This window comes from Penaeus vannamei, chromosome 18, assembly GCF_042767895.1.
Source record: "Penaeus vannamei isolate JL-2024 chromosome 18, ASM4276789v1, whole genome shotgun sequence".
Lineage (NCBI taxonomy): Eukaryota > Metazoa > Arthropoda > Malacostraca > Decapoda > Penaeidae > Penaeus > Penaeus vannamei.
Genome location: NC_091566.1, coordinates 16,205,976 through 16,212,969, shown reverse-complemented (window position 1 = coordinate 16,212,969; position 6,994 = coordinate 16,205,976).

Sequence of the window (6,994 nt, the reverse complement as noted above, 5' to 3'; positions counted from 1 at the left end):
ATGTCTCTAATTGCTGTGTACGCTCCTACTGATGTTTGTAAACTTGATGTGAAAGAGATGTTCTATGCCAAACTTGCATCCGTGGCAGACAGTTGTCCCCGGCGAGATATTCGTATTGTTCTGGGTGACTTCAATGCGGTATCTGGCTGCGATCGAGCTGGCTATGAGATGTCAGTCGGTCCTCATGGTTCGGGAGTTGATAGCGGCAGCGAGAATTCCCTCCTTTTCCAGGATTTTGCTAGATCCCCGAAATTGATGATTTCTGGCTCCTGGTACCAGCACCCAGACCCACATCGTTGGACATGGTACAGCGATGCGGGTAATGCAACCAAGGATATCAACCACATTCTCGTTATCACTCGGAGGATCCTCCAGAACTGCAGGATGTACAGGAGTGCTGAGTTCTGTGGTACTGACCATAGATTGGTTGTGGCAACCCTCTGGGTACACTTCAAAACTCCCCAGCGGCCCAATGACCACCCTAGGGTGTTTCATCTGGACAGACTGAAGGAGAGGGTGTGCTCGGAGGTTTGCTGAGACAATCTCTGATCGGTTCACAGCGCTTGGCAATCTGACGGACCCTGTACTTATGTGGGACACCTTCAAGCGTGAAACACATGATGCAGCCCAAGAATCAATTGGAGAACGCCCGTGAGCAAGACAGAATTCAGTCTCTCAGGAGACACTGGAAGCCACTGATGCTTGCCGTGTGGCTCGGGATCGGGATTTGCACCGTTCTCAGGTACGCAGAACTTGGTCTCTGTTAAGAAGGGACAAGGAACAGTTTATTAGGAATCTTGCTGAGGAGGTTGAAGGCCATTTCTTAGTAAATGACCTTCGTCCTGCATACCAAGCCCTGAGAAAACTGAACTCCAAGCCCTCTTCACAGGTGACTGTAGTTTGCTTTGTGTTACGGTGAGGGAGCGTTGGGCTGAATACTTTGAGCAGTTGTATCAGGTTGACCCTCCAACAGTTAACTTGGATGTGGGTAGTGCCGTGATTCCGCTGGCAGACCCACCAATTAGCGAGGACCCTCCCTCCCTAGCTGAGGTTAGGGAGGCGATCTCCAAGCTGAAGAATGGTAAAGCAGCGGGTATTTGCGGCATCCCAGCTGAACTGTTCAGGGCTGGTGGTGAACCTATGGCGCGGGGATTGCATGCTGTCCTGGCTGCCATTTGGCAGTCCGGTACCGTTCCCTCTGACCTGTTGAGGGGTGTGGTCATCCCTCTCTCTGGAAAGGGAAGGGGGACCGATGGGACTGCAGCAATCACCGCGGCATCACACTGCTCAGTGTACCAGGCAAGTTTCTTGCCCGCATCCTTCTGAGGCGTATCAGAGACCATCTACTAAGGCATCAGAGACCAGAGCAATCCGGATTCACTCCTGGTAAGTCAACAATAGACTGTATCCTTGCGCTTCGAGTCATTGTAGAGCGCCGTCGTGAGTTCGGACGTGGGTTGCTTGCAGCCTACATTGACCTCAAGAAGGCGTTCGATACAGTACATCGGGAATCACTCTGGGAGATCCTGAGACTGAGAGGAATTCCAACAAGGATTATTGAACTAATAGCAAACTTATATACTGGTACTGAAAGTGCTGTAAAGTGTGGTGGGGGCCTGTCGAGCTTCTTTCCTGTCAGTTCAGGAGTGAGGCAAGGCTGTGTTCTTGCACCAACCCTTTTCAACACTTGCATGGACTGGATGCTAGGCAGACCTACTGTTCAAAGTCATTGTGGAGCAACACTGGGTAATATTAAGGTTACAGACCTTGATTTTGCCGATGATGTTGCAATTCTATCTGAGTCTTTGGAAACCTTAGTGGTGGCCCTCGATGCATTTAGTAATGAAGCAAAGCCCTTGGGTCTAGAGGTCTCCTGGACCAAGACCAAGATCCAGGACTTTGGGGACTTGCTAGAACCTGTTCAGTCAGTACGTGCTTGCGGCGAGGACATTAAAGTCACAGAGAGCTTTACATACCTGGGTAGTGCAGTTCATAACTCTGGGCTGTCAGACCAGGAAGTCAGCAGACGGATTGGCCTGGCAGCAGGGGTCATGAACTCTCTCGACAAGAGTATTTGGAGAAGCCGGTACCTGTGCAGAAGGACCAAGCTACGGGGTTTCAGGGCCCTGGTAATGCCAGTTTTGCTCTACGGTAGTGAAACCTGGACATTATCCAGTGCACTAGAGTCTCGTCTTGACGCCTCTTGTAATAGGTCATGAACTCTCTCGACAAGAGTATTTGGAGATGCCGGTACCTGTGCAGAAGGACCAAGCTACGGGGTTTCAGGGCCCTGGTAATGCCAGTTTTGCTCTACGGTAGTGAAACCTGGACATTATCCAGTGCACTAGAGTCTCGTCTTGACGCCTCTTGTAACAGATCATGGGGTACTGTTAGCGGGACCATGTGTCTAACCAACGGCTGCACCGTGAGACTGGCACAGGACCTGTTACCTGCACAATCCGGGATCGCCAACTCAGGCTATATGGCCACCTGGCTCGCTTTCCACAGGCTGATCCTACCCATCAGGTTGTCTCTGTAAGAGACAACCCTGGGTGGAGGAGGCCTGTGGGACGAACCAGGAGGTCGTGGCTTGGACAGATCGATCAAACCTGTCGGGAAGAGCTCGAGATGGGCCGGGCCCCTGCCTGGCGACTTGCCATGAGGGATCCCAAAAGGTGGAAGCAGAAGGTGGACGCGGCTATGCGCCCCCGTCGGCGTTAGCTCCGGATGATGATTAAAATTTCAAACGGTGCAGCGTCAGCACACGGGGTGCCCAATCATGACTGTCTAACTGCACTTGTTCATCTCATGCCTTTTCCTCGACAACCATCCATTAGATGAGTATTGGAGAACTATGTGCTGATGTGTATTATACAAAAGAAATAATGATAACATTAATCTTCTTATTCAATACAGGCATTGTTATTGACAACAATACCAACGACGGGAAAATTTGATAGGAGTTCAGTTAGGAATAAATCACCTAAAGTTAAAGATAACATAACTTTGAAATACATACATAAATATATATATATATATATATATATATATATATATATATATATATATATATTTATTTATTTATAACTGCATAGTCATAAGATTGTCTTTTTGCAAAATCCATAACCTAATATATACAAAATAATCTGACTGATAAACATATTTTCTGTTGCTGTTACTATCTCTCTTGCCGATGTTTATTGTTTCCTAGCAAATGGAGAGAGAGAGAGAGAGAGAGAGAGAGAGAGAGAGAGAGAGAGAGAAAGAGAGAAAGAAAGAAAGAGAGAGAGAGAGAGAGAGAGGTGGGGAAGGAGGGGGAGAAATAGATAGATAGAGAGAGAGAGAGAGTGTGTGTGTGTGTGTGTGTGTGTGTGTGTGTGTGTGAGAGAGAGAGAGAGAGAGAGAGAGAGAGAGAGAGAGAGAGAGAGAGAGAGAGAGAGAGAGAGAGAGAGATTTCACGGCAATCCCTATGTGTCTTGTGGGCGCCGTCCCCTATGTGTCCTGTGCCCCCGCCCCTATGTGTCCTGGGCTCCCCATGTCCCCCATGCACCCTCACGGTGAAGCCGTCTATGTGTCCTGTACCCCCCGCCCCCTATGTGTCCTGGGCTCCCCATGTCCCCCATGCACCCTCACGGTGAAGCCGTCTATGTGTCCTGTGCCCCCCGCCCCCTATGTGTCCTGGGCTCCCCATGTCCCCCATGCACCCTCACGGTGAAGCCGTCTATGTGTCCTGTGCCCCCCGCCCCCTATGTGTCCTGGGCTCCCCATGTCCCCTATGCACCCTCACGGTGAAGCCGTCTATGTGTCCTGTGCCCCCCGCCCCCTATGTTTCCTGGGCCCTCCATGTCCCCCATGCACCCTCACGATGAAGCCGTCTATGTGTCCTGTGCCCCCCGCCCCCTATGTGTCCTGGGCCCCCCATGTCCCCCATGCACCCTCACGGTGAAGCCGTCTATGTCTCCTGTGCCCCCCCGCCCCCTATGTGTCCTGGGCCCCCCATGTCCCCCATGCACCCTCACGGTGAAGCCGTCTATGTGTCCTGTGCCCCCCGCCCAATATGTGTCCTGGGCCCCCCATGCACCCTCACGGTGAAGCCGTCTATGTGTCTTGTGCCCCCCGCCCCCCATGTGTCCTGGGCTCCCCATGTCCCCCATGCACCCTCACGGTGAAGCCGTCTATGTGTCCTGTGCCCCCCGCCCCCTATGTGTCCTGGGCCCCCATGCACCCTCACGGTGAAGCTGTCTATGTGTCCTGTGCCCCCCGCCCCCTATGTGTCCTGGGCCCCCATGCACCCTCACGGTGAAGCTGTCTATGTGTCCTGTGCCCCCTGCCCCCTATGTGTCCTGAGACCCCCATGTCTCCCATGCACCCTCACGGTGAAGCCGTCTATGTGTCCTTTGCCCCCCGCCCCCTATGTGTCCTGGGCCCCCCCCATGTCCCCCATGCACCCTCACGGTGAAGCCGTCTATGTGTCCTGTGCCCCCCGCCCAATATGTGTCCTGGGCCCCCCATGCACCCTCACGGTGAAGCCGTCTATGTGTCCTGTACCCCCCGCCCCCTATGTGTCCAGGGCTCCCCATGTCCCCCATGCACCCTCACGGTGAAGCCGTCTATGTGTCCTGTGCCTCCAGCCCCCTATGTGTCCTGGGCCTCCCATACACCCTCACGGTGAAGCCGTCTATGTGTCCTGTGCCCCCCGCCCCCTATGTGTCCTGGGTCCCCCATGTACCCTCACGGTGAAGCCGTCTATGTGTCCTGGGCCCCCCATGCACCCTCACGGTGAAGCCGTCTATGTGTCCTGTGCCTCCCGCCCCCTATGTGTCCTGGGCCTCCCATGCACCCTCACGGTGAAGCCGTCTATGTGTCCTGTGCCCCTGCCCCCTATGTGTCCTGGGCCTCCCATGCACCCTCACGGTGAAGCCGTCTATGTGTCCTGGGCCTCCCATGCACCCTCACGGTGAAGCCGTCTATGTGTCCTGTGCCCCCGCCCCCTATGTGTCCTGGGCCTCCCATGCACCCTCACGGTGAAGCCGTCTATGTGTCCTGTGCCCCCGCCCCCTATGTGTCCTGGGTCCCCCATGCACCCTCACGGTGAAGCCGTCTATGTGTCCTGTGCCCCCCGCCCCCTATGTGTCCTGGGTCCCCCATGCACCCTCACGGTGAAGCCGTCTATATGCCCTGTGCCCCCCGCCCCCTATGTGTCCTGGGCCCCCCATGCACCCTCACGGTGAAGCCGTCTATGTGTCCTGTGCCCCCCGCCCCCTATGTGTCCTGGGCCCCCCATGTCCCCCATGCACCCTCACGGTGAAGCCGTCTGTGTGTCCTGTGCCCCCCGCCCCCTATGTGTCCTGGGCCCCCATGCACCCTCACGGTGAAGCCGTCTATGTGGCCTGTGCCCCCTGCCCCCTATGTGCCCTGGGCCCCCCATGCACCCTCACGGTGAAGCCGTCTATGTGTCCTGTGCCCCCCGCCCCCTATGTGTCCTGGGTCCCCTATGTCTCCCATGCACCCTCACGGTGAAGCCGTCTATGTGTCCTGTGCCCCCCGCCCCCTATGTGTCCTGGGTCCCCTATGTCCCCCTTGCACCCTCACGGTGAAGCCGTCTATGTGTCCTGGGCCCCCCATGCACCCTCACGGTGAAGCCGTCTATGTGTCCCGTGCCTCCCGCCCCCTATGTGTCCTGGGCCTCCCATGCACCCTCACGGTGAAGCCGTCTATGTGTCCTGTGCCCCCGCCCCCTATGTGTCCTGGGTCCCCCATGCACCCTCACGGTGAAGCCGTCTATGTGTCCTGTGCCCCCGCCCCCTATGTGTCCTGGGTCCCCCATGCAACCTCACGGTGAAGCCGTCTATGTGTCCTGTGCCCCCGCCCCCTATGTGTCCTGGGTCCCCCATGCACCCTCACGGTGAAGCCGTCTATGTATCCTGTGCCCCCCGCCCCCTATGTGCCCTGGGTCCCCCATGTCCCCCATGCACCTTCACGGTGAAGCCGTCTATGTGTCCTGTGCCCCCGCCCCCTATGTGTCCAGGGTCCCCCATGCACCCTCACGGTGAAGCCGTCTATGTGTCCTGTGCCCCCGCCCCCTATGTGGCCTGGGTCCCCCATGCACCCTCACGGTGAAGCCGTCTTTGTGTCCTGTGCCCCCGCCCCCTATGTGTCCTGGGTCCCCCATGCACCTTCACGGTGAAGCCGTCTATGTGTCCTGTGCCCCCGCCCCCTATGTGTCCTGGGTCCCCCATGCACCCTCACGGTGAAGCCGTCTATATGTCCTTTGCCCCCTGCCCCCTATGTGTCCTGGGATCCCCATGTTCCCCATGCACCCTCACGGTGAAGCCGTCTATGTGTCCTGGGCCCCCCATGCACCCTCACGGTGAAGCCGTCTATGCGTCCTGTGCCTCCCGCCTCCTATGTGTCCTGGGCCCCCCATATCCCCCATGCACCCTCACGGTGAAGCCGTCTATGTGTCCTGTGCCCTCGCCCCCTATGCTTCCTGGGTCCCCCATGCACCCTCACGGTGAAGCCGTCTATGTGTCCTGTGCCCCCGCCCTCTATGTGTCCTGGGCCTCCCATGCACCCTCACGGTGGAGCCGTCTATGTGTCCTGTGCCCCCGCCCCCTATGTGTCCTGGGCCTTCCATGCACCCTCACGGTGAAGCCGTCTATGTGTCCTGTGCCCCCGCCCCCTATGTGTCCTGGGTCCCCCATGCACCCTCACGGTGAAGCCGTCTATGTGTCCTGTGCCCCCCGCCCCCTATGTGTCCTGGGTCCCCCATGTCCCCCATGCACCCTCACGGTGAAGCCGTCTATGTGTCCTGTGCCCCCCCCCGCCCCCTATGTGTCCTGCCCCCCCCCCATGCACCCTCACGGTGAAGCCGTCTATGTGTCCTGTGCCCCCGCCCCCTATGTGTCCTGGGCCTCCCATACACCCTCACGGTGAAGCCGTCTATGTGTCCTGTGCCCCCGCCCCCTATGTGTCCTGGGCCTCCCATGCACCC